We start from the raw sequence: 26,634 nt of genomic DNA, 5'->3' as shown, positions 1-26,634 counted from the left end.
GCTGACCTGTCACTGACCCAACGCACTCAATAGGTGACTGATACAGACTGCTGCGGAGCACTCTGTCCGTAATTTCCAGAGACCCAAGCAGGGTTTTGGAAACCTTAAGTGCTGGCGGAGCACTTTGCTGGGGAATTCGATAACCCAATCGGGGTTCTGACTGATAGCTGCAGAGAGGGTGGAGCGCAGGCGTTGCTTCCAAACTGCGGGTGCTGGTCTTACCTTTGTGGTCCTGTCCTGATCCTAATCTGGTTTTCCTGTCCTGTCCTGGCGTGTCCCTTCTGCACCTGCTGGCCTACTGGCGATTGTCCTTCTTTGGGGTTCCTCCTGTCCTTAACTGACCCATGGCCAGGGTTGGTCTTCACACCGTTCTAGGTAAATATAATTCTGAGGGAACCTGTCCATTTGCATTCTCCATTTCTTGCTTTTTGAATAAATCGCATTTGCATATTGTTCCTTTTCCTTACCCTCCCGTTGCTGACAAATGTTAAAATCCAACATTGTAGTTGTTATACTAGCATGTTCCAATTTTTCCCCATCCTATAAGTACTGTTCTATATACTACTCATACAATATATAGATGTTCCTTATCTTTACCCATCCTTTAGTAGATTCAAGTAATTGCACCGTTTTATTAGTATGGTCTATTCTCACTTTACCTATAGTTCCTCTTCATGGGGAAATATTTCACTGTGAAATTCTAGTATGTTCCTTATTTTTCCCGTCCTTTAGACAACATACTGAGTCCAAACCTTGAAACCTATATTAGTATGTTCTCTGTTCTTACCTTCCTTTATACTTATAAATAGTTGGTTTCCTTTACTTCCTTTATGGATACGTGCTCTTTATAATTTTAGTTATTGACAGCTTACTTGTTGTAAACCTCATGCTTACTGAACTTGATGAAAACTAGATAAAGATTTTAAAACTTCCAGTGTCTCTGGTTATTATATGGGTGCAAATAGAGTAAATAGTATTGTTGTAATTTGGTGTCTGCCTTTCATTTACAGCTAGCTCCCTGATCCATTGTGAGCATAGGTACCCGTAACGGTGGATTGGTAAGTCGGGTACAGTAGGAATAAATAGGAAGGAACAAGGGATACTGGTAGTAGAGTGTAAGGTTACCCGATTAATAAATATGGTAAATTGAAATATATGGGCCCGATACGTATGTGGTAAAATTGTTGGTCGGGTGACCTGCGCGCTCTATCATTAGTTTTTCTGGTAGCAGAGCTATGTTTAGGGACTAGTTAATGTTAGGTAGGACTAGTTAAGATAGGTTATTTGCTGCTAAATGTGAATATTTTATTGCTGCTAAAGGTATCGATCGATCAAATGTTATTGCTTTGAAAAATTATGAAATGTTTTAAATTGTTTTTCTTGCTGTTATATTGATAAATGTACTAATATCACTCATTAGTAAATTGTTATATGTTTGTCTGGAATCCCCGGGGAATTGAATAGCGAGTGGTGAGGAGAATCCACTTCGCTCTGAGGTCAGTGGCTCGAGGAAAATTAGTGCATGGTTAGGCAGAACTGGAAGCGCTAATTAGGGTTTCTGTATGAATAGTTGAATAAATGATAGCAACGAGTTCGCTAATGAAACTTCAGTTGTGATATAACCTAGTAAGGGTCACACGAGAAAGGAGTAGTAGGTTCATCGGAGCTTGAGTGATAGCAAAAGGGTTCGCTAGTGAAACTTCAGACTTAGTATATATCCCGGATAGAGTGGATGAGTCAAAGAAGTAGCAGGTTCTCTAATGCTTGAGTGAAGGGTAGGCGGAAGAGATCTATCCGTAGTGTATGAAAAGTAGATAGAAGAAGTTTACTTGCAGTGAAACAAATCTTTCTTTCTAGACACTCGAGTACAGTGGCGAATGTGTTATGTTGTAAATTAACTAAAGCACATGCACTTAAGAGGGAAAGTAAGTTTCCGTTACCTTGTGAAGGAGGGAGTCAGTTGTGGAGCTGCTCTGACGTCACTCTGTGCCGCGCTGGGATTGGTAGAGACAGCGGGTGTGTAGCGGAGCTGGAATTGTAAAGGAGGGGTGAGTGCCGAAACGCGAGAATCTGTCTCGCGAAAAGGCCGCACACCCATGGCTGAAAACATTTTTTGAATTCGCGCAGTTGATTGGTTGCATGAAAATAAAAGACGCTTTTGTATTGGAAGTGATTTTGTAAACAAAGTCGCTTGCGGGAAAGTATATGTGGCATATAACTAACCCGGAGACTAGACCTGATCCAAAATATTTAGGGTTTGGAAAAGAAAAGTGGAAAGGTCGTAGATACGACATTATGTACGGAAACAAGAGGAAGATGACCTTAGTAAACAAGGTGAGGAATTATTTCAAAAAGGATAAGCCCATCAAAACTAGAGAAGGTGTTGTCATTCCACCACCTAACACTCCCGCATCATTCCTGATGTTTGATAAAGGGTACCACTCGTGTGTATGGTTGGAGAATTGGGTGGAATACACTAAAAATGACGGAATTTTGGCATTTCCATTAGAAGGTACGTTTAACGGCAGGATTCTGTTTAATTTGAGAAACAGAATGAACGATTTACATCCCAGACCCAGATTGACACAGTACGAAGCCCTAGTGGAATGGGAGATAGAAGCTTTTGAGAGGGACAAACCCCGAATGGATAAAGGGTTAACCAAATGGTATCCTAAAGTGAAACCCGAAACTCGAGAGAAAAGAATGAAAGAGTGGAGGCAGAATATGATAGTAGAAGGATTGTACCCTATGATGGCACTAGGAGAACCCATGGGAGAGAAAAGGACAGAGAAAACAAGACATTTAGTGACCAGTGGAGATTCAGATGATGATTATTTGGAGGAAATATTGATGAAGAAGATTTTGGAAAAGGGGGGTGGTGATGGACAGAGTTTCTGAATGATGCAGAATACTCTTACCAAGTCAAGAGATCATGGTTTTAATCCATCACCGTTTTTTAGCTCAATGCACCATCCCAGCTCAGAACCTGGCTATATGCAAATTAGTCTGTCCTGTCCCAGAGCATGCTGGGAACAGGGCAAACCAAACTACCAAGCCAATTCTTATACTGGGAAGGAAACAAGCTCCCGGGGACCGGTTTCTGGCATCACAGCCTTCTTCAGCCCGGCTTGCTTGAATCCTGATGGTGCAATGAGCAAGGGACTCACGTCTGAGCATACCCTCACACACATAGTGTGGATAAAACCGATTTTGGAAAAGGGGGGTGGTGATGGACAGAGTTTCTGAATGATGCAGAATACTCTTACCAAGTCAAGAGATCATGGTTTTAATCCATCACCGTTTTTGTGGGAGGGTATGCTCAGACGTGAGTCCCTTGCTCATTGCACCATCAGGATTCAAGCAAGCCGGGCCGAAGAAGGCTGTGATGCCAGAAACCGGTCCCCGGAAGCTTGTTTCCTTACCGGTATAAGAATTGGCTTGGTAGTTTGGTTTGCCCTGTTCCCATCATGCACTGGGACAGGAACAGACTAATTTGCATATAGCCAGGTTCTGAGCTGGGATGGTGCATTGAGCTAAAAAATGGTGATGGATTAAAACCATGATCTCTTGACTTGGTAAGATTATTCTGCATCATTCAGAATCTCTGTCCATCACCACCCCCCTTTTCCAAAATCGGTTTATCCACACTATGTGTGGGAGGGTATGCTCAGACGTGAGTCCCTTGCTCATTGCACCATCAGGATTCAAGCAAGCCGGGCCGAAGAAGGCTGTGATGCCAGAAACCGGTCCCCGGAAGCTTGTTTCCTTACCAGTATAAGAATTGGCTTGGTAGTTTGGTTTGCCCTGTTCCCATCATGCACTGGGACAGGAACAGACTAATTTGCATATAGCCAGGTTCTGAGCTGGGATGGTGCATTGAGCTAAAAAACGGTGATGGATTAAAACCATGATCTCTTGACTTGGTAAGAGTATTCTGCATCATTCAGAAGCTCTGTCCATCACCACCCCCCTTTTCCAAAATCGGTTTATCCACACTATGTGTGGGAGGGTATGCTCAGACGTGAGTCCCTTGCTCATTGCACCATCAGGATTCAAGCAAGCCGGGCCGAAGAAGGCTGTGATGCCAGAAACCGGTCCCCGGAAGCTTGTTTCCTTACCAGTATAAGAATTGGCTTGGTAGTTTGGTTTGCCCTGTTCCCATCATGCACTGGGACAGGAACAGACTAATTTGCATATAGCCAGGTTCTGAGCTGGGATGGTGCATTGAGCTAAAAAACGGTGATGGATTAAAACCATGATCTCTTGACTTGGTAAGAGTATTCTGCATCATTCAGAAGCTCTGTCCATCACCACCCCCCTTTTCCAAAATCGGTTTATCCACACTATGTGTGGGAGGGTATGCTCAGACGTGAGTCCCTTGCTCATTGCACCATCAGGATTCAAGCAAGCCGGGCCGAAGAAGGCTGTGATGCCAGAAACCGGTCCCCGGAAGCTTGTTTCCTTACCAGTATAAGAATTGGCTTGGTAGTTTGGTTTGCCCTGTTCACATCATGCACTGGGACAGGAACAGACTAATTTGCATATAGCCAGGTTCTGAGCTGGGATGGTGCATTGAGCTAAAAAACGGTGATGGATTAAAACCATGATCTCTTGACTTGGTAAGAGTATTCTGCATCATTCAGAAGCTCTGTCCATCACCACCCCCCTTTTCCAAAATCGGTTTATCCACACTATGGGGCCGATTAGGATGGAGGATTTTCCGCCTCCTCCGGGCCGGCGGAAGCCACCTCCGGCCCAGAGGAGGCGGAAAATCCTCTGCGGAGTCACCAAAGACCCACCGCCGCATTACGATGGCTGGTGGGTCTTGGTTTCTGTCCGCTGCTTTTCCGCCGCGGTCGGATTACAACCGCGGCGGAAAAGCTCTCATTTGGCTGGCAGTGTCTATCAGACACCGCCAGCCAAATTAGGATGCATTTGTAAACATGCTTTTCCGCGGCGGTTTATCCGCCGTGGAAAAGCATGTGTACTTTTGATTTTGGGGGCCCGTTGCGGGCCCCCAGGGTGTAGGCGGGTGGGGGGTGCACATGGGGGGTACCTATGGTACCCCCCCAGTATTTACATGCACAAAGAGGCAGGCACCGCGCGGTGCCTGCCGCTTTGTGCATGTAAATGTTACACATGCACTTTTAACATTGCGGCGGGTGCTGCTTGAAGCAGCACCCGCCGCAATGTTAAATATCCAGGATGTGACCGCCAGGGTGGCGGTCACATCCTAATTTGCACGGAGGGACCGCCGCAGCCCATGCGGACGGTCCCTCCACCTCTGGGATGGCGGACGGACGCAAGTCCGTCCGCCATCCTAATCGGCCCCTTAGTGTGGGAGGGTATGCTCAGACGTGAGTCCCTTGCTCATTGCACCATCAGGATTCAAGCAAGCCGGGCCGAAGAAGGCTGTGATGCCAGAAACCGGTCCCCGGAAGCTTGTTTCCTTACCAGTATAAGAATTGGCTTGGTAGTTTGGTTTGCCCTGTTCCCATCATGCACTGGGACAGGAACAGACTAATTTGCATATAGCCAGGTTCTGAGCTGGGATGGTGCATTGAGCTAAAAAAACGGTGATGGATTAAAACCATGATCTCTTGACTTGGTAAGAGTATTCTGCATCATTCAGAAGCTCTGTCCATCACCACCCCCCTTTTCCAAAATCGGTTTATCCACACTATGTGTGGGAGGGTTTGCTCAGACGTGAGTCCCTTGCTCATTGCACCATCAGGATTCAAGCAAGCCGGGCCGAAGAAGGCTGTGATGCCAGAAACCGATCCCCGGAAGCTTGTTTCCTTACCAGTATAAGAATTGGCTTGGTAGTTTGGTTTGCCCTGTTCCCATCATGCACTGGGACAGGAACAGACTAATTTGCATATAGCCTTGTTCTGAGCTGGGATGGTGCATTGAGCTAAAAAACGGTGATGGATTAAAACCATGATCTCTTGACTTGGTAAGAGTATTCTGCATCATTCAGAAGCTCTGTCCATCACCACCCCCCTTTTCCAAAATCGGTTTATCCACACTATGTGTGGGAGGGTATGCTCAGACGTGAGTCCCTTGCTCATTGCACCATCAGGATTCAAGCAAGCCGGGCCGAAGAAGGCTGTGATGCCAGAAACCGGTCCCCGGAAGCTTGTTTCCTTACCAGTATAAGAATTGGCTTGGTAGTTTGGTTTGCCCTGTTCCCATCATGCACTGGGACAGGAACAGACTCATTTGCATATAGCTAGGTTCTGAGCTGGGATGGTGCATTGAGCTAAAAAACAGTGATGGATTAAAACCATGATCTCTTGACTTGGTAAGAGTATTCTGCATCATTCAGAAGCTCTGTCCATCACCACCCCCCTTTTCCAAAATCGGTTTATCCACACTATGTGTGGGAGGGTATGCTCAGACGTGAGTCCCTTGCTCATTGCACCATCAGGATTCAAGCAAGCCGGGCCGAAGAAGGCTGTGATGCCAGAAACCGGTCCCCGGAAGCTTGTTTCCTTACCAGTATAAGAATTGGCTTGGTAGTTTGGTTTGCCCTGTTCCCATCATGCACTCGGACAGGAACAGACTAATTTGCATATAGCCAGGTTCTGAGCTGGGATGGTGCATTGAGCTAAAAACGGTGATGGATTAAAACCATGATCTCTTGACTTGGTAAGAGTATTCTGCATCATTCAGAAGCTCTGTCCATCACCACCCCCCTTTTCCAAAATCGGTTTATCCACACTATGTGTGGGAGGGTATGCTCAGACGTGAGTCCCTTGCTCATTGCACCATCAGGATTCAAGCAAGCCGGGCCGAAGAAGGCTGTGATGCCAGAAACCGTTCCCCGGAAGCTTGTTTCCTTACCAGTATAAGAATTGACTTGGTAGTTTGGTTTGCCCTGTTCCCATCATGCACTGGGACAGGAACAGACTAATTTGCATATAGCCAGGTTCTGAGCTGGGATGGTGCATTGAGCTAAAAAACGGTGATGGATTAAAACCATGATCTCTTGACTTGGTAAGAGTATTCTGCATCATTCAGAAGCTCTGTCCATCACCACCCCCCTTTTCCAAAATCGGTTTATCCACACTATGTGTGGGAGGGTATGCTCAGACGTGAGTCCCTTGCTCATTGCACCATCAGGATTCAAGCAAGCCGGGCCGAAGAAGGCTGTGATGCCAGAAACCGGTCCCCGGAAGTTTGTTTCCTTACCAGTATAAGAATTGGCTTGGTAGTTTGGTTTGCCCTGTTCCCATCATGCACTGGGACAGGAACAGACTAATTTGCAAATAGCCAGGTTCTGAGCTGGGATGGTGCATTGAGCTAAAAAACGGTGATGGATTAAAACCATGATCTCTTGACTTGGTAAGAGTATTCTGCATCATTCAGAAGCTCTGTCCATCACCACCCCCCTTTTCCAAAATCAATATTGATGAAGAACCCACCTCCTTATAATGAGGGGTTAAGACCCATAGGTGCCAGAGATGCCTGTCTAAGACCACCTTTTAGTGGAGAGTCAAGATATTCAGGTGAAAAAGATTTCTGTCCAAGACCTCCTTACGAGGATGAGACAAGACCCTTAAGTACAGGAAACCCGTTCACGAAACCAAATTATGGCGAGGGACCGAGTATGACGCATCCTACAGCCCCGACTTATGCCCCAACTTTGACTCCGCAGGTAGTGCATGAGAACTCTCTGGAAAGAGTATTGCAGGAAAGAGAGCGAGAGGCTCTAGCCAAACAGAGAACCGAATTAATTCAGAAGATCTCCCAACTAAATACAAGTCCTGAAGCCTTGACAATCCGAGTAACTATTGGACCAGTAGTTCCTTTGTATGGGGATAAACAAGGGAGCCCAAAGACTCCGATCATTTCCCGAGCTGTAGTACAGCCGAGAAAAGAGCCTTTAATTGTAGATGATCAGACAAGTGAATGTGAATCTGAGATTTCCTTAATGGATTTACCGATAAGAGAACCAGAAAGGGGTGCAAGAAAGAAGAACACTCCTTTCAGTTTAGGAGAAGTACAGATAGAGTCAGCTTCAGGGACTAGAAGTGCCACAGTAGTGACTCCTGTCGAAATTGAGAGATGGAGTCGAGAATTAGAAAAACAAAACCCTTAGATATTTTCAAATTAAGAATAGAATTGGAAGAACTAATGGCTGGAAATGTGGGGTTAGACAGACTAAATACCTTTTCGGAAGAAGAAGAACTGCTGTTTATATGTAAGAGTATCACCCGTAATACCCAGGTGTTTCATGAGAAATGAATGGACACCGCGGCTAGTATGGGAATTGATATTGGGAAATCTAAATCATTGCAAAAACCCTATAGAGCAGAATTCTCGGATAAAGACTTAGAAAACATGAATGTGTCCGGGAAAAAGGTACAGATCAGGGAATTATTAAACCTATTGCAGAAATGGGGAGAATTAGAAAAATGGAAAGCCAGGTTGGCAAAGAAAAAGGAGGAAATTAGATCAAAAGAGATGGCTTCAGAGTATGTCCTAAAAGAAGCAGACAAAGCAGAAAAAGTAAATCCTATGCGAGAAGTGCCAGGTGGAAAATATGTACATGTTCCATGGTCCAGACAGGATATTGTGTCCTTTACCAATGATTTCCCAAAATTACGAGAGAAACCTGTGGATTGGTATAGGCAGGTAGAAAGGTGTCAAGTTCCGCTTCCTTCTCCACGGTATCATCAGACAGGAGACAGGTCGCGGCAGACAGATGACGAAAGAACCACAGAACTACAAAATCGGCCGCCCAGGGAACTACAACTCCCGTGAGCCCAGGCGCCGCGCATGCGCGAACATCCGTGACGCATAAAAACAATGGCGGCGCAGGTAATCCCCATCGGATATTGACGAACTCCGGAGAAGAGACGCCATGAAGGTAAGGGGCTCACCTTTCATTGTCCCCTGTATCAGCCGATATCGGAACCGTAGGGAGAGTTCCTCGTAGCGCGTCAGCGCTTGGTTCAGCCTGGGGAAGTTTGGAATAGCGTAAGGCTAGCGCAGGAACCCTGTCACGAGCGCGCTGAAACGCCTGCCGAGATTCACGCATTGGGCATTGCGGAGCGGAGGCTCTATTCAGCGGTGCACCCCAGGACACTACATCCCCGGTGAGGGTGTGACTAGCTTGTAATTGTAGCTCATTGAACTTCCTAAAACAAACAAGCATTGGTTAGGAAACGACCTCACATAGACCAAGGGGAAGAACCCTCATTTATCCTGAACTATAGACTGTCTTTGGTGCTATTAACCAGAACATACTGTACCCCTCGTTGGAAGGTGCTGGGACCAGCACCACTGCGGGGGACGGTTCTTGGGCAAAGAAGTATTTGTTCAAGGGGTCGGGTGGCATTGTCGGCCACCTCTTAGCACAGTGCCCTCCGTTGGGGAGTGTCAGGACGGCACTCATGCGGAGGACGGTACTGGCGCAAATTCTTTGTACATGAGTGGTGTGAACTCAGTGACCCGGCTTACGTTGTATAGTTCTGTGAACATTTATAAACAGAACTCAAACCTTCCTAGACTGTGTCTGTGTTCTTTCTGCTAAGGCAATATTAGTAGCACTGCGTCACCATCCAATCCTGAGGGAAATAAGGTTTACAAAATATCCGATCTTATTGCATAACCTGCCTCCCGGTTGGGTTGTGACTCATGGCCGACATGGACGACGTGTTAGCTGCCTTGCAGGCTGTTCAGAACGAGTTGGCCGCATCCAGGCTGGAAACAGCAGATATAAGAGCCAGAATGGAGCATCTCCAGAGGAATCCATTCAATGCCGGACAACCCTCGGTTACTCAACAAACGGTAACGGTGGAGATGCCGGTATCCATACCGCTTGCCACGCCGGAGAGGTATAGCGGAGATCCAAGCACTGTTCAAGTCTTCTTGACTCAAGTAGCCCTACACTTTACGTGCAAACCCCGCTCCTTCCCCACCAACCAGGCGAGAGTCGCCTTTCTGATCTCCTATCTAGCGGGAAACGCAGCCCAGTGGGCCGTTCCACTGGTAAGCAGAGACGACCCACTTATACATAACTGGGATACCTTCCAAGAAGAGTTCATAAAGGTATTCGACCGGAGGGCAGATTCCTACACAGCGGATCGGGAACTGCTTGAACTAAGTCAAGGCAGTTCTGGACTGGTTCACTACATGAACGCCTTTAGACGGCTGGTATCGGAAACAAAGTGGCCTACCGAGAAGAGAGCGGCTCTCTTTCATCAAGGGCTTAGTGACGATTTAAAGGATGTGGTGGCACAGATCGACCCGCAACCCGCCACCTGTGAAGACCTCATAGCCTTGGTTCTTCGCCAAGACCATAGACTGGGAGAAAGGAAGGGAGACCACAAGAAAAAAGACAAACCCACACCGGTGCAGGGCCCGGTTGGGACCTCAGAGGTAACTCCTGCTTCACGCATAGAGCCCATGGATGTAGGTGCTATTCGAGCCAGCCTGACGTCGGTTGAAAAAGAATCAAGACGTAAACAAGGGCTTTGCCTTTATTGCGGTAAGAAAGGACATTTCGTGAGGGAATGTCCGGCCAAACCAAAAACCAGTCGGTTTCGGTCAACACGGGTAACCACCACCGCCGTTGACGGAGAGGCGGGAAACTAGAGGACTCCAGGAAGAAAGAAGGGGATTCTAGGAGTCGTTGTTTTGTCCCTTCCATGCACATGAGGATGCCTCTGAAACAGAAACATTTGTTCATTTCGATTCGCCTCAAGGTAAAGGAAGCTTGGGTCTCGGTGGAGGCTATGGTGGACTCAGGGGCCACAGGGCTCTTCATGGATATTACGAAGGCCAAGGATCTGCGCATGGTCCTCACCGAGAAAGAAAATCCAGAGAATGTGTACGCTGTGGACGGGCGCATCCTGGCCTCAGGACCCATCCGACAACACACCGGAGGCGTGCTGGCAAGGTACGGAACGGAACATGTTGAAGCAATCGACTTCAACATCATACAGGCACCTCAGTACGGGATAATCCTAGGGCTACCGTGGCTACAGAAACACAACCCTACCATAGACTGGACAAAACAAGAGATCACCATGAATTCAGACTATTGCATCGCTCATTGTGGAGTGACCATCAAGCAGTCTGTCAATCCGGGGAACGGACCACACACAGTAGCCACGGCCGCAGAAAAAGAGGTAACCCTCCCTGAGGTGTACCAGTCTTATGCCGATGTGTTCGATGACGCACAGGCCGAAGTGCTGCCCCCACATCGGATGTACGATTGCCAAATCGACCTGGTCCCGGGTGCGAGCGTGCCAAGTGGACGGCTGTATGCGCTATCGGAACCCGAGAACGTGCATCTGCGCTCCTATCTGGACAACATGCTCCATTTAGGTTTCATTCGGCCGTCCAAGTCCCCTGCAGCTTCTCCCCTGTTTTTCATCCCTAAGGCCAATGGGGACATCCGCGCTTGTGGGGACTTCAGAGCCCTCAACGCCATCACTGTAAAGAACAGATACCCACTGCCCCTCATCAACGTTTTGTTAGAGCAGGTAAAAACAGCTAAGATATACACCAAGCTGGACCTCAAAGGAGCGTACCACTTGGTGCGTATGAGGTCGGGGGACGAGTGGAAGACCGCGTTTAAGACGCGGTTTGGCTTGTACGAATATACAGTAATGCCCTTTGGGCTCTGCAACGCCCCTGCGGCGTTCCAGTTCTTCTTGAATGACGTGTTGCACGAGCTCCTGGACGTCTTTGTAGTGGTATACATTGACGACATCTTGGTGTATTCGGACAGCGAAACAGAACACATATGCCATGCGTCCACCGTCTTGCGCATACTCAGGGAAAACAGGCTCTATTGCAAGCTCAGCAAGTGCGACTTCCACGTTACATCTGTGGAGTTTCTAGGAGTCATGTTGAGCCCGGATGGCCAGACGATGGCCGACAGAAAAGTCAAGGCTATACAGGAGTGGCAGCCCCCTCGAAACATCAAGGAGGTGCAGAGCTTCATCGGCTTTGCCAATTTCTATCGCCGCTTTATTGAAGGGTTTTCAGGATTGGTGGCCCCTATAACACATCTGCTGCGGAAATCACAGCCTTTTGCTTGGACCGAAGAGGCGGGGGAGGCCTTCTCATCCCCTGAAAAGAGCGTTCGGCTCCGCTCCGGTGCTGGCTCACCCGAATCCGAACTTGCCTTTCGTGGTCGAAGCGGACGCCTCAGATGTGGCGATTGGTGCCATTCTGTCGCAGAGGGACAAGAGTACTGGAGTGCTGCATCCAGTGGCTTTTATGTCCAGGAAGCTGACGGAGGCAGAGAAAAACTACCACATAGCGGAAAAGGAGCTGCTGGCGATCAAGGACGCCTTCTTAGAGTGGAGATATCTCCTGATGGGGGCGAGGCATGTGGTTTCAGTGTTCACGGACCATCGGAACCTTCAATTCATGACCGCGGCGCGACACCTCTCACCAAGGCAAATGAGGTGGATGCTGTTCTTTTCAGGGTTTGACTTCATTATAACCTATAGACCAGGAGCCGAGAATCGCAAAGCGGATGCTCTTTCTAAGCAAACCTCTGGAGAAACGGTTACCCCAGCACCGGTAGCCTCTATCATTCAACCGGAGAATGTGAGTGGGGCTATACAACCTGGCAGCTTCATGAAAAGGGTGCAAGAGGGGGTTCGGACCTACGAATGGAAAACCTGGCTTCGTCACCACCCAGAGTGGCTCGTTAAGGAGGGCATCCCCGTCAAGGGAACGGCTATGTTGTTACCTGCTCTGCTATTAAGGAAACAGGCGTTTGGATGGTGTCACGAGTCACCCAGTGCGGGACACCTGGGAACGGAAAAGACACGGGAATATTTAGCGAGGCAGTTTTGGTGGCCAAGCATGCGAAGAGATGTGGCGGAATGGGTCGCTTCTTGCGAAGTGTGCGCGGCCATGAAATCGGACCACCGCAAACCACAGGGAATGCTGCAACCCCTTCCCACGCCCTCACGACCATGGGAAAACATCTCCTTGGATTTCGTGGTTGGGTTGCCCTCGGACCAAGGGAACACGGTGATACTAGTGGTGGTCGACTTCCTCACCAAGATGGGGGACTTTATTGCCTGCAAAGGACTACCGTCTGCAGGGAAGATGGCTTCGGTGTTGCTGCGAGAGGTCGTGCGTCTTCACGGCCTGCCCAAAGTGATAGTGTCCGACAGGGGCTCGCAGTTCACGGCCCAATTCTGGAGAACCTGGTGCTCTGCGTTGCACGTCAAATCAGCCATGTCCACAAGCTATCACCCGCAAACGGACGGCCAAATCCAGAGGCTCAACCAAACCCTGAAACAGTATCTGCGTTGTTCCATCGACCAGGGTAAGGAGGAATGGGTGGAGCACCTCTGGCTGGCGGAGATAGCATACAACAATGCCTCACACAGCTCAACCAAGGTGTCACCGTTCTATGCCAACTTCGGGCACCATCCAAGATTCCTGCCTTTGGGGCACCCAGCTGGAATACAGACTTTGCCCGAAACGACAAGAAGAACAACTCACATCAGGGACCTGCTGGTGCGTACTCAAAGGTGCCTGGTGGAGGCAAATGCCAGGTACAAGACCCAAGCCGATAAGCACCGGAGACCGGGGCCGCTGTACAAGGTCGGGGATTTCGTGTGGGTATCATCCCGCAACATGCGTTTCAGAAAACGCAGCGTGTTCCACCCTAGGTACATCGGGCCGTTTCGCATCAAGAAATGCATCAGCCCGGTTACCATGAAGCTAGCGTTACCCTCCACCATGCGGATACATCCAGTATTCCACGTTTCTCTGCTACAGCCCTCCAGAGCCCGGACGCACTCATCCCTGGTTGATGTGCAAGTTGAGGCGGAACGCGAATACGAAATCGAGGGAATCCGTGATTCCAAATGGAGACGGGCAAACTGTGGTATCTGGTGGCGTGGAAAGGATATGGCCCTGAAGAACAGTCGTGGGAGCCGGTGGCTGGCATATCGGCTTCAAGGATGCTGAAGGAGTTTCACAGGAAACATCCGGCCTAACCCGGCCCTTCTGGGGGACCGGTGTGAAGGGGGTTGTACTGTCAAGTTCCGCTTCCTTCTCCACGGTATCATCAGACAGGAGACAGGTCGCGGCAGACAGACGACGAAAGAACCACAGAACTACAAAATCGGCCGCCCAGGGAACTACAACTCCCGTGAGCCCAGGCGACGCGCATGTGCGAACATCCGTGACGCATAAAAACAATGGCGGCGCAGGTAATCCCCATCAGATATTGACGAACTCCGGAGAAGAGACGCCGTGAAGGTAAGGGGCTCACCTTTCATTGTCCCCCGTATCAGCCGATATCAGAACCGTAGGGAGAGTTCCTCGTAGCGCGTCGGCGCTTGGTTCAGCCTGGGGAAGTTTGGAATAGCGTATGGCTAGCGCAGGAACCCTGTCACGAGCGCGCTGAAACGCCTGCCGAGATTCACGCATTGGGCATTGCAGAGCGGAGGCGCTATTCAGCGGTGCACCCCAGGACACTACATCCCCGGTGAGGGTGTGACTAGCTTGTAATTGTAGCTCATTGAACTTCCTAAAACAAACAAGCATTGGTTAGGAAACGACCTCACATAGACCAAGGGGAAGAACCCTCATTTATCCTGAACTATAGACTGTCTTTGGCGCTATTAACCAGAACATACTGTACCCCTCGTTGGAAGGTGCTGGGACCAGCACCACTGCGGGGGACGGTTCTTGGGCAAAGAAGTATTTGTTCAAGGGGTCGGGTGGCATTGTCGGCCACCTCTTAGCACAGTGCCCTCCGTTGGGGAGTGTCAGGACGGCACTCATGCGGAGGACGGTACTGGCGCAAATTCTTTGTACATGAGTGGTGTGAACTCAGTGACCCGGCTTACGTTGTATAGTTCTTTGAACATTTATAAACAGAACTCAAACCTTCCTAGACTGTGTCTGTGTTCTTTCAGCTAAGGCAATATTAGTAGCACTGCGTCACCATCCAATCCTGAGGGAAATAAGGTTTACAAAAGGTTTGTGAAAGTACAAAAATGCCTGTGGAAAGATCTGGATGGGTTTTTCGATATAGTAGTTCCTGTAGATTTGTGGACAGAATGTAAAATTGCTGTTGATTGGCCTAATAAAGAATACCCGAGGGACCCTATCACAGGGGCTCCTTCTGGTAATGTAATGGCAAAATACAACCAGGTAATGTTGCATCTGAAGGGAAAAGTGCCTGCAAAGGAAACTGATTGGACCCGAATAGATAGAACTACCCAGGATAGAGATGAAACTGTGCATTCCTATTATGAGCGACTGTTACAGGTGTTCAAAACTTACAGCGGCATAGACAACATTGAGATGAAGGACATGACTCACTTAATTTACAGGTTTGTAAACGGTTTAAGACCTGAAATTTGCCAATGGATCAAAGACAACAAAATCTGTTGGCAGTCTAAGAAATTTGATGAAGTTTTAAGATATGCAAAATACTGCGAAGATGAGATGGCTGACAAACGAAAGGCTTTAAAGGAAAAGGTCATGTGGGCACAAGTAAAACTAGCTGAACAGCAGGAAAAGCAGTTGAGTAAAATGAACAACAATACCCAAAATCAAGGTTCTGGGGGTGGAGGGAAGCCCAAAGTAAAAATGAGCCGAGAGGAGGCCAAAAAGAAGTTCCCCTGTCACGGGTGCGGACAGATAGGGCACTGGAGAGACGAGTGTCCATACGCACAAAATGATAACTCCCCAAATGATTTAAATCCACAGACGCAGAATGAAAAGCCAAGAAAGACCCAGCAACAGGTAAAACAGAGTCAGTTGCCCCGTGCACCTAGACCGAATTTTAAGGGTAAAGCACAGCAGGGTGAAGACATCGAGGTATGGGGAGGAAAGGAGGTTAGAAATGCAGCAACTTCACAATTTTTGTTGAATGATACTTTCCTCTGTGATGAACCTTACTGACGGTGCCTGAGGGGGAGGGGGAGGAGTGCGTACTTGGTGCCTCCTTGCCGGTAGACCAGTCAGGTCCATACATTGAAGGAAAGGTTGAAGGAAATGATGTCACCTTTCTGTTGGACACTGGGGCTACCCGTTCTACTGTAAGAACAGTAGACGTTCCAAACCTACCCCTCTCGGGAGAAGCGATCCAAGTAGTGGGTGTATCTAATCAACTGATTAGTACCCCAGTTACTGAGCCCATGGAGATTTCAATAGGGAATTTCAAGGAAATGCATAGATTTGTTGTCTGTGATTCCAGTCCTGTAAATCTATTGGGACGTGATTTGTTGTGTAAAATGAACTGCACCATCTTTTGCACACCAAAGGGCGTCGAAATACAAATCCCAGACGAAGATGGAATATACAAATTAATGCTAATAAGGCCTGACTCAGAAATTAAAAGACTGACAATACAAGACTTACCTGAAGAACTTCAACAGACAGTGAAGCCAGAAGTATGGGACTTTACTGGAAAAGATGTAGGACTAATGGCAAATGTAGACCCAATTAAAATAGCCATAAAAGGAGATGCAGTTTACCCAAATACTAAACAATACAAAATGAGTGCAGAAGTGAAGGCAGGAGTTGCCATTGAAATAAAAAGATTGCTAGAAGCAAACATCATACAAGAAGTGTTGAGTAGTCCTTGCAACTCACCCATAATCGGAATCAAGAAACCTAGTGGGAAGTACAGGGTAGTGCAGGACCTAAGAAAGGTAAATAAAATCGTTGTTCCTTGCTGTCCTATTGTTTCGAACCCAGCAGTGATCTTGTATCAAATTCCATGGAATGCTGAGTGGTTCACCGTAATTGATTTATGTCACGCATTGTTTTCGATCCCATTGCATCCAGACAGCAAATTTCTATTCTGATTTGAATTCGACAGTCACGTGTTCGTTTGGAATCGCGTTCCTCGGGGGTATACAGAAAGCCCCTCAATCTTTAATCAGATTCTGAAAAAGTGCCTTGAATCCTTGATTTTACCTGGAGAATCAGTTTTGGTGCAGTACATAGACGACCTCTTGGTGGCGTCTAAAAGTCAGAAAGACTGTGTCATTGACACCATTGCCTTACTGAACCACTTAGGTGAAGGAGGACACAAAGTATCACCTGACAAACTAAAGTTCTGTACCATTTCAGTGAAATATCTGGGGCACCAGATAGAGAAGGGTATCAGGAAAGTTACTTCAGAAAGAATTAGAATAATTCGAAACATGCAATTACCCAATACTCAGAAAGAAATCAGAATGTTTCTTGGAGTTGTAGGATACTGCAGACAATGGATTGTGGGATTTGCAGTCCTAGCAAAACCATTGATAAAAATGACCAGGAAAGGAGCAAAGGACCCAGTGGAATGGGATGAAGAAAGCATGACAGCATTCACTAAATTACGAGAATGTCTATGTACAGCCCCCGCATTGGGAATGCCTGATTATTCGAAAGAATTTGCACTATTTTGTGATACACGAGACAATTGTGCACTGTCAGTCCTAACCCAAGAGCATGGTTTGACTAGACGTCCAGTAGCATACTTCTGTGCTACCTTGGATCCAGTGGCTGCTAGATTGCCTGGATGTCTGAAAGCGGTAGCTGCAACTTGCATGAGTCTTGAACAGAGCGAATACATCATTATGGGACATCCTGTAACTGTGTATGTTCCACATGCAGTTGTAATCTTACTGACCAGAACTAAAACCCAGTATCTCACACCTAGTCGGCTGACTAAATATGAGAGGATTCTTGTGTGTGCGGCAAATGTAATCATTACTCGGTGTAACATATTGAATCCAGCTACCCTATTACCAGATTCACTGATTACAGAAGCAAAGGGAGAGGTCGAGCATGACTGCATTGACCTGACTGAGTTTAGTACCAAACCACGCCCAGATATCAAGGAAATGCCCCTGCCTGTGGAGGATTACGAGCTGTTTGTAGATGGCTCATGTCTGAGAAGGGAGGCCTAAGTGCTGCCTATGCTGTAGTCACAGTATCACGTGCTGTAGAAGCATCCTATCTATTTGGAATAAAGTCTGCACAAGTAGCCGAATTGATTGCATTGGCAAGAGCCTGTAAAATTGGGAAAAATAAAATAGTAACCATATATACTGACAGTCAGTATGGTTACGGGGTTGTGCATGACTTTGGCCAATTATGGCTGCAAAGAGAGTTCCTGACTTCTTCAGGTACTCCTATCCGAAATGGAAAAGTGGTACAGGAATTACTGGAAGCAATCCAGTTACCAAAGGAATTGGCAGTGGTCAAGTGTGCTGCTCACAAATCTGGCGATGACAATGTGACAGCAGGTAATCGATATGCTGACCAACTGGCCCAACATTGTGCAAGACATCAAATGTCAGTCAACATCAAATTGGGGGGATATGGAAACAGCTGCCAACTTATGGTGTTTGAGAATGTGCCGACCTGGGAGGAACTGAGAGATTTACAGAGTGCAGCAGGACCAAAGGAAAAGAGAAGATGGAGAAAGTTTGGTTGTCAACAGAGAAACGAGGATGGTGTCATTGTTTGCTCTGATGGTATGCCTGTGTTGCCTGACAGCTTGCTTGCTCCTATGGCCCAGTTAATACATGGAGATGCACACATCGGTAGGGATGCCATGGTTCGTGTCTTCAAGCAGACATGGTTCAATTTGAAATTCAGGAAGATAGCAGAAAGACTATGCCAGAGGTACTTGACATGTCAGCAATACAATGCTGGGAAGAAAACAGTAGTTTCCCTGGGGAAAATTGGGAAAGCAGAAGGTCCTTTTATAAGGTTACAAATTGACTTCATTCAGTTACCCCCTTGAAGAGGAATGAGATACGTCCTTGTCATTGTTTGCCTGTTTTCAAAATGGGTAGAGGCTTATCCGGCCAAGAAAAATGATGCCATCACTGTAGCCAGATTGTTACTGCGAGAACTAATACCTAGGTACGGGGTTCCAGTCACAATTGAATCAGACAGAGGTGGGCATTTTCAGAATGAAATAATTGGTCAGATCTGTGAAGCATTCAAACTTACTCAAAAACTGCACTGTGCATATCGTCCAGAGGCTTCTGGAGTGGTGGAACAACTAAATGGCACTATCAAGTCCAGACTAGGAAAGATGTGTGAATCTACTGGTATGAACTGGATAGAGGCTTTACCTCTTGTCCTGATGGGAATCATAAGCATTCCAGACCGAGAAACAGGTCTGAGTCCCCATGAGATTCTGATGGGAAGAGTAACGCGACAAGCATGGGTACCAGGACACAAACTGATAAGCATTTCTGATGATTTGGTACTAGAGTACTGCAAGCAACTGGGTGACCAAGTGCGTTCTATCTCTCACCAGATTGGGGAAGACGCCGTCGCCAGCCCAGCAACTCCAGTCCATAATCTGAATCCAGGTGATTGGGTGGTCCTAAAGAAACACACCCGTTCAAGTTGCCTTGCACCGAAGTGGGGAAAACCAAGACAAGTGATTCTGGTGACCACAACAGCGGTGAAGTGTGCCGGTGTGCCAAAGTGGATCCATGCCAGCCATACGAAAAAGGTAACCGAAGACGAAGTAACTGACGCTGAAGGTTGTCCAGCTGAGGGGTCTCCAGACGTTGGTCCTGAGGTAGCTGATGACGAACAACCGAGCACCAGTCAAGATGGATGGATACCTGTAATCGACCTGACATTTGATCCCATAAGAACCAGAAGCCAAACATACTCAGACAGAGAGTGGGATAGTGAGGAAGAGACAGGAATAGGAGGAGACAATCAGATTATCGAAGTCCATGTCAAATCTGATGAGGAAGAAGATCATATAGGGACAGAACAGGTGATCGACACACCTCCAAGAACTCCTGAGATTGAAAAGGGACAGATAGAAATTAGGGCGAAAGTTCAAGCGGAAGAAAATCAAAGGTTCGAAGTGCTTGAACAGGATCAGATAGAATTAGACGAATGTGTTCAGGACACAGAAGTTGAAACATCTAAAAGTCAAATCCAGTCAGCACCTGAACTAGGCCAGCTTAGCAACCAGGCAGAAGAAACGGAAATAAGACCTGGAACTAGTCAGATAGAAAGGGAGGAAGCAGAAACAGAAGTGCCACAACAAAACGAAAATAAAAGAGCATTAGAAGAAAGCCAAACCACAGTGCCAGTTAAAAGATTCAAGAAAAAGAATAGAGAACCAAGGTACATCAAAAGACTGAGGCTAAGACTAAAAACAGTAGAAGAAAAGATTGAGCAAAGAAAACAGGGCTCCAGTAAAACAGAACAAACTGGAAAGAACTCCAAGCGAAGAAGTGACAGAATAAAGAGACTAAACGAAAAGTATCGGGGTCCTGAATGGACTTACCTGGTGTTGGAGGAATTTGAGGATCTTGAGATAAGTGACGAAAGTGATGAAGAATTGAATGCTGACCAGTCCGCCGAAGAAGAAGAACCAACCTGAAGTTGCCCAGTGTAAGCAACTTGTGCAAAGTTACAAAGAGGGGTTGGAAAGCTTCTTTTGAGCGAAAATGTCTGATTCAAATGTGAATGAAAGACCGAGATGAAGTTGTTGTAAAACATGCTGCCACGTATGTTTATGTAGTGTAGCAATAGTACTGATCCTTTGGATAGGACTAACAGTAACCCTTCCTTCTATAATGAGTAAGAACCCAAGTTTGTACCCAAATAATAATTTACCTGATGACACTGTAGAATCACACACTAGAATTACACCACGAAGAGTAGACACTTTGGACAAACCACTTAGTCTGAAACGAAGACAGTTGGATTTAGAAGCACCAGATGAGGAAGTATTACACTTTAACAAGATTAAGAACAAGACTCATTTAAACGTTTTCGCAAACCTGTTATTGCATTATGGAGAAACTATGGAAATAGACGACTGTTATGTCTGCATGAAGCTACCTACTTCTGTAGCTGAAGGCGTGACTTATCATCACTTGCCCTTAACCTATGGAATCTCCTGTAGTATACTAACTAGCTTATTTTACAAAAGAGGACCTTTACAGTATTACTATTCAAACTTTGACGTAACATTTTCTGAACTTCCTGTTCGAAGAAACCTGAACCCTGTACATACGACTAGAGATGTAGCTAAATTCATGAGTGATTATTTTCTAACTGTAGGAAAAATTAATATAGATGATGCACATAAAAATAACTTGACCTGTTCTTTACATGAAAAGGAAAAAGAATTCCTGGACATGGTAGAGAAGAGAAGAGAGAGTTTCCAAAAGAAGGCCAAAGACAAGAATCACAAGGTTCCTAAATGGGCAGAAAGTATAGGGAGCACCTCAAATGGTGGAGGAAATGCTGCTATGCTCCTTGATTTCGAAAAGAAGGGGAAGCTCTGTCTTAAAAGGGAAATGACTAGTTATTATAACAATGTTTTCATTGGTTCCAGTGAATGCGAACATAATTACAAGGTAATTGGAGGTTGGGGTTTCAAAGATGGGACAGAGCCTGTGTTTCCTGGAATTTATTTTATTTGTGGGAACAAGGCTTACTTCAAATTGCCCGACCATTGGTACGGGAGTTGTTATTTTGGTATTGTCTTCCCAAAGATATACCATGTGGGGAAAAACACTGGAAGCGCTGAAGAAACTAACCAATTAGTACGCAATAAAAGAGAAAGTGCTGGAGAGATTGTAGGAGATTTTTTTAGCGCAATAATACCTGCAGTGGGAGTGGTTCTGAACGCAAACAAAATTTGCAAATTGTCAACAGTAGTAGATCGGTAATCTACCGACACTGCTGGAGGTTTCTTGATGGTCAATACCGAACTGGTTGCGATCAGATCAATGGTTTTACAAAACAGACTTGCTCTTGATACTCTATTAGCAAAAGAGGGCGGAGTCTGCAGAATGTTGAAAGCGCAACATCGTTGCACTTACATACCTGATAAAAGCGTAGGAATCCAAAGGTATGTGAGGAACATTACAAATTTGGAAAAAAAACTTAAACCACTGGAGGTTGACAGTGCCTGGAAGAGACTTACTGATGGTCTCTGCTGTAGGTCATTGGTTTGCAAATTTAGGTAGAGGTTTATTGTTTAAGGTACTGATGCCAATTGCAGGAATAGGTTTTATCATATTCCTCATATTTGTCTGTTGCAAATGTCGCAAACACCAAAAGAAATATACTGTGAACAAAAGAGGAGTGAAACGGAACGTGGATGAACTTGAATTAGAGGAACTGAATAATCAGATTTATAAAAGGGTGAAGAATTCTCACCCTAACAAAGAAACAAAAGAGAAGTTGAATCGAATGTTGGAAGAGATTGAAATGGGCAAATTGTAAAAAGTTGGCATCTGATTCTATTGTTTTGTGATGATAGTAAATATCATCAAAGAGGGGATTGATGGAGCAAGAATTCGCACGTAGCGCGACTTGCTTGTACTCATGAACCTCGAATAACAATAATAGATTAACTCAACCTGTTTGTCTTACTCATTTCCCCGTTATTATGACATTTTGGGTGTCCCAGAGACGCTTGCCTATGTGTTTATTAACATTAACAACGCTTGTCATTAAAATGGCCGCTGCTTCGCGGGGTTTCTTCTGCGCATGCGTTGGTCACACTCACGTGACGTGACGTACTCGCAGTTCTGGTGGGAAATGTTTTCTCATGCGCAATACAGCTAAAATAGCCGCTTTGTTTCTCATATGCTCCGTGCTTGCAAAGCTGCTTTCGCAAAGTTGTTTGTTCTGCACTCACCCTAATGCTATAGTTATTATAAAGTAAGGGGTATAGAGTAGCTATTCATGGTATACAGTGTATTCATTTTTTCTGTATTTCTAAATTGTTTTTGCTTACTTTTCATGTATCGTATTATTTGGGGCCCGAGGAACACTCGTGATTCCATATTGAACAGCCTTTCTGCGCATGACTGTCTTCTGCCAGTGGCATTGAAACTGTGCCAACCCGAAGTCCCAGCCAAGATGTGCCTGGGAAGATGCACCTTCGCCTAGCAGAAGAAGCTGAACTGTTCTCAATGTATCATAATTCATAGATGCGCTATTGTAATATAGAAACTTAGGTCATGGGAACCCCAAATTCAATAGGCGGTCCCAGAATATGTTGCTTCCAAACTGCGGGTGCTGGTCTTACCTTGGTGGTCCTGTCCTGATCCTAATCTGGTTTTCCTGTCCTGTCCTGGGGGTGTCCCTTCTGCACCTGCTGGCCTACTGGCGATTGTCCTTCCTTGGGGTTCCTCCTGTCCTTAACTGACCCGTGGCCAGGGTTGGTCTTCACACCGTTCTAGGTAAATATAATTCTGAGGGAACCTGTCCATTTGCATTCTCCATTTCTTGCTTTTTGAATAAATCGCATTTGCATATTGTTCCTTTTCCTTACCCTCCCGTTGCTGACAAATGTTAAAATCCTACATTGTAGTTGTTATACTAGCATGTTCCAATTTTTCCCCATCCTATAAGTACTGTTCTATATACTACTCATACAATATATAGATGTTCCTTATCTTTACCCATCCTTTAGTAGATTCAAGTAATTGCACCGTTTTATTAGTATGGTCTATTCTCACTTTACCTATAGTTCCTCTTCATGGGGAAATATTTCACTGTGAAATTCTAGTATGTTCCTTATTTTTCCCGTCCTTTAGACAACATACTGAGTCCAAACCTTGAAACCTATATTAGTATGTTCTCTGTTCTTACCTTCCTTTATACTTATAAATAGTTGGTTTCCTTTACTTCCTTTATGGATACGTGCTCTTTATAATTTTAGTTATTGACAGCTTACTTGTTGTAAACCTCATGCTTACTGAACTTGATGAAAACTAGATAAAGATTTTAAAACTTCCAGTGTCTCTGGTTATTATATGGGTGCAAATAGAGTAAATAGTATTGTTGTAATTTGGTGTCTGCCTTTCATTTACAGCTAGCTCCCTGATCCATTGTGAGCATAGGTACCCGTAACGGTGGATTGGTAAGTCGGGTACAGTAGGAATAAATAGGAAGGAACAAGGGATACTGGTAGTAGAGTGTAAGGTTACCCGATTAATAAATATGGTAAATTGAAATATATGGGCCCGATACGTATGTGGTAAAATTGTTGGTCGGGTGACCTGCGCGCTCTATCAGTAGCAGGTATAAAGGTTGTACCCCTGAGCTATTTTTACCACATAAGATCCTCGAATTGGAAAAGGGATAAGCATTCCTTTATGCAGCCCATTAATAAGTGTACCTACAATATAGAAGTAACAAACAGATTTAGGCCCCTTCAGTCTCTAGATGAGAATGATTGACTCGCTGATATTAGCGATCATTCTAGTTGTGTAGATAATGCTGTACATCTACATCTCTGGGTGAATATGCTAATGACTAATGCAGGAGAATACAACGTTGCTCAAAGAGAGATAATTGATACTAGGGATGAAATGGCAGAACCACTGAATGTAGAAATTAGCGATGCATGCTTAAACGATGCTGTAGAAAGGGGCGAGACGATTGGACAGGCTCTGAGTGATTATGCTATTGATATTCCCAATGTTTCTGCCTCATAGAGAATTAGAGTTCTTTTCTGGAATATCGCTGGTCTACAATCAAAACTAAATAACTCTATCTGGACAGATTTTATATATAGTTTTGATATTTTATGCTTCCAGGAGACTTGGATATTGGACGAGATTAATATAGACGGCTATAAGACCTTTCATACGTCAGCTGTTCAGTCAGTGCACGGAAGACATAAAGGCGGGTTATGTTTATACATTTCGAATTTGATAAAGGTTACAAAAATTGAAATGATAAAATCAACTAGATACTATAAAAGTCTGGTAATTCATTTGAACTCAAACACAGCAGTATGTGTAGTTAATTTTTATAATAATATTGAAAAGGGGCAAATGGGTGATACTTTAAATTCACTCAGTAATGAACTAAGCAAAATAAGGGTCCCAAAAGACACTGATATGATTACCCAGTGGGGTGGGGATTTTAATGTTAGCATCTGTTCTCACGCTGAATGTGGGTTGTGTGGTGTATATGATGAAGAAAATGTACCTAGGCCATATTTTATACATACTACGAGGGGGGAGAAGTTCAATGATCTAATGGCCTCACATGACCTGGGTTTTGCAAACATGTTGTGTATTCCGCCTGTGGATTTTACTCACACGTTTATTGGTAGAGGATGTGCTTCATTAATAGATTTTATAATAATCCCTAATTGTTATGCATCATGGTTTGACAATTTCAAAACTCATTTTAACACCTTGAGTGACCACCTGCCCCTGAGTATTAATGTAGTCATCCCCAAACGAGTCGATCAAGCCAAGAATAATATTCTGGCTTGGACACAAAATATCGCTTTAGTCCGCCAAAACGGCTACTCTCTACGCTGGGGTAAGATAAACCCCGAGGCGGTCACCAAACGGATCATTGTTAATGCCTATGACCAGATAGCAGTATGCCTACAAGATAGTACCGATCATGATGACATCTTGAGGGCTTTTTCGTGTGTTACGGAAGAGATCCCAAACTCTTTAAGAGCATCAAATAAGGCAGCCCCGTGAGGATTAACAGTTGGTTTGACTCAACATGCACAAAAGCTTATACCCGCCTGAAAGACGCACTACATAAGATAGAGAGAAATCAAGAAGAGATTAAATCATGTAGGAAGGCTTACAGTTTGGCCAGGAAAAATAAGAAAAAAGAAATGAAAGACCAGGCTTGGGACTCACTCTATGAAGCATCACTGAGAAAGGACTGCACTTCATTTTGGCAGACAGTAAATGCTCCATTTCTTTCCAACAATGATGGAGCCAAGATCGAGGTTTCCATTGATGAAAACACATGGATCACATTTTTTTCAAATGTATATAGTATTAAGGAGGTTGATGATTCTCCCATTGATACAAATCCAGTGGAACAGGGAGGCACTGTAAGCTTTACTCCTATTGAGCTGCATATCACATTGGACGCAGTGACAGCGGCAATCAATGCAAGTAAAGATGGTAAAGCTCTGGGGCCATTTGGTGTGCCGATGGACCATGGTCCCTGTTGCTGACTCGGGTGTTGGAGGCTTGCTATGTGAAGGGCTTTATAAAGTCATTGTCTGAATCGGTAATTATACCAATTTTTTAAAAAGGGGAACGTAACAATCCTGCATGCTACAGACCCATTTTCCTTTTAGATTCTTTAGTAAAGGTAGTAAGCAGGATCGTCTTAAATAGATTACAAACTTGGGCGGCGGATAACAACATTTTAAGGCTGGTACAATACGGTTTTAGGCAAGGGCTGGGCACAAATGAGCAGGTCTTAAATTTCACTATTTTAATGGGTAAATATACCCAAGCTAAAGAGGGGAAACTTTACGTAGCATTTGTGGACCTCACAGCCGCATTTGACTGCGTTAGTCATAATAGACTCTGGGGTATTTTGCTGGATTTAAAGGTTGACCCACTTTTAGTTCAGTTATTGAGTCAACTGTATGCTGGGGCTTCTGCTAAGGTGAGACATGGATTGAGGGGCGAATGCACGGCGTCATTCCCCGTAGAGAAGGGAGTGAGGCAGGGCTGTGTCCTGGCCCCGTTCTTGTTTTGTTTTCTTTATATACTAATGCTCTAGAGCAGTGTTTCCCAAACTGTGGTCCACGGACCCCCCGTGACACATTGCCAGGGGGTCCACAGGCAGCAGTTGTAAAAGCACTAGAAAGTATCTTGTATAATTAGCTTTTTTCAA

The sequence above is a fragment of the Lissotriton helveticus genome, chromosome 1_1 (assembly GCF_964261635.1).
Source record: "Lissotriton helveticus chromosome 1_1, aLisHel1.1, whole genome shotgun sequence".
In the NCBI taxonomy this organism is placed as follows: Eukaryota; Metazoa; Chordata; class Amphibia; order Caudata; family Salamandridae; genus Lissotriton; species Lissotriton helveticus.
Note: the sequence above shows the minus strand (reverse complement) of the source record.